The sequence below is a fragment of the Lampris incognitus genome, unplaced genomic scaffold, assembly GCF_029633865.1.
Source record: "Lampris incognitus isolate fLamInc1 unplaced genomic scaffold, fLamInc1.hap2 scaffold_398, whole genome shotgun sequence".
Classification (NCBI taxonomy): domain Eukaryota; kingdom Metazoa; phylum Chordata; class Actinopteri; order Lampriformes; family Lampridae; genus Lampris; species Lampris incognitus.
This window is the reverse complement of record NW_026611357.1, coordinates 1-2500: the sequence shown is the minus strand read 5'-3', so window position 1 is coordinate 2500 and position 2500 is coordinate 1.

Below are 2500 nucleotides of genomic sequence, written 5' to 3'. Positions count from 1 at the left end.
TAGACTGCCACGCCACCCGGACTCTCCGGTTTGGTGCCTCTTGACTGGATTTTAAGTCGGTCAGCACAAGGCTCGTTTTTTTTCTGCTATCGAACTTGGACCTAAAAAAAAAAAAACAATTCAAAAAACGACACTTCACCTCCACCGTGAAATTCTCCCTCCAGTCATCCAGACAGCGCCCCTAACCTTCTGACAGCGGGCAAATAAATATGAGCTCCATGGGTATGTTATTACTGTTTTTACGTGTTGTCCCAAGTATTATTCTCCATTTTAGGGAAGCTGTCAGGTTATCACATCATAGCTCATACAGGAACCACTGACAGGCCTCGGGGAAATGTCAGTACCGCAAAATAAATAAATAAACAGAAGCCTCCGTCCGTCTCAGGCTGGAGGGAAGATAATATGCCATGACACGCGTGTAATGTGCTCTTTTTCATTCTTTCATTCTCTGATGCAGCAAAAGACAAGGGACGTCCTGAAACCTCCTGCCTTCTCCTCCATGGCGAAGGGAGATTGTAAAAAGAGGAGGGGGCCGCACTCATAGTTGTCACTCCATCGGTCATTACCGGAGTCAGTCCTAACGAAGATGCTTCCAAAATGCCTTCCTCAGTCAGCTGACTGATGAAGCATCCCTCATTCAGAAATGCAGTGAGCGAATCCAACTATCAATCAGTTATCAATATCTATCTGTGATCAATAAGCCATCACCTGACCTCATTAGTACAAGTGTGTGTGTGTGTGTGTGTGTGTGTGTGTGTGTGTGTGTGTGTGTGTGTGTGTGTGTGTGTCTACTCCTAACAAGAGCTTAAAGACCTGGGCGGTTAATCTTCCCAGCACAGGAAGATTACTATTATATGACACCGGGCCTATCAGTGTGTTTCTCCACGTCAAGCTGTGTCTGTGTGTATTTGTGTGTCTGTCACTCCTCTGTCTCTCCCCCTCTCTCTTTGCTGTATCTCATTTGTCTCCTTCTCCCCCACTTATTCTTCTCTCGACGTCTCTGCTCTCTCGTTCTCTCTCTCAGCAGGTCTGTCTACAGGGGATGTTTGCCCTCTTCAGATTGACAGATACACACAGAGGAGAGCGCCATGCTGGGCGCCAAGCTCTCCCACTGCCTGCACGACCCTGTGTGTGTGTGTGTGTGTGTGTGTGTGTGTGTGTGTGTGTGTGTGTGTGTGTGTGTGTGTGTGTGTGTGTGTGTGTGTGTGTGTGTGTGTGTGTGTGTGTGTGTGTGTGTGTGTGAGAGCGTTTCTGGGGATTATCAAGCTCAGCATGCGTGCTGCTTTTCAGAACCGCTTGCTTGACATTCATCCAGTTACACACATTCACCCAAATGGGGGCTTCCTGCTCCAACCACCGCTGACTTCTACTGTGACTGCCAAATCTAGCCCTGCTCGGGGGCTCAAGCTTCCTTTGCCAAACGTGTGTTTGTTTTGTGCATTTCCTGACGATTGGCTGTTCTCCCTCTGTTGACAGCTTTATCTATTGGCTATACATACATACACACACACACACACACACACACGTATATATATATATATATATATATATATATATATGTATGAGCAGGCCTAGATTACAATGCATTTCTTCTTTTAGATCTTTGTATTTTGTTGTGACCATCACGGTGGTGCAGTGGTTAGTGCAGTCACCTCACAGCAAGAAGATCTTGGGTTCGAACCCCGGGGTACTCCAACCTTGGGGATCATCCCAGATCGTCATCTGTGTGGAGTGTGCATGTTCTCCCTGTGTCTGCGTGGGTTCCTCCGTGTGCTCCGGTTTCCTCCCACAGTCCAAAGACATGTAGGTCAGGTGAAACGGCCATACTAAATTGTCTCTAGGTGTGAATGTGTCAGCCCTGTGATGGACTGGTGGCCTGTCCATGGTGTTCTCCCCGCCTGCTGCCCAATGATTGCTGGGATAGGCTCCACCATCCCATGACCTCAACTGGGATAAGTCGCTTGGATAATGGATGGATATGTAAGTACAGCAAGCTGTCCATAAGTGAGATCCTGGAAACTGCCAAATAAAGGCTCACAGCTCTCTGGCCACCAGGCTGAAGAGATACACTAGAGAAGTAGAAGCCAAAAAAGTAAATGGCCTGTTCCTCAAAAAACCTTCCAAAGTGTACTCCCAGCTGCAGAGTAAACAAGGGAAAAACATCAGACCCATCCAGAGCAGAGACTGAGAAACACTGGAAGGATATATGGGAAAAGGAGGCATCACACAACAACAATGCCCAGGGGCTGGTGGACCTAACAGCAGACCACAGCACTATCCCAGAACAAGAACCAATTGTCATCACAGTGGCCGACATCCAAAGACGAGATTCAGACATGAAGAGCTGCACCAGGCCCTGACGTGATTCATGCCTATTGGTTGAAGAAGCTAACAGCACTCCATGAATGCCTGTGACACAGATGAACCAGCTGCTAACATCAGGGTCTCACCCTGACTGGCTATCACAGGGGAGAACAATACTGATCATGAAGGATCCCCA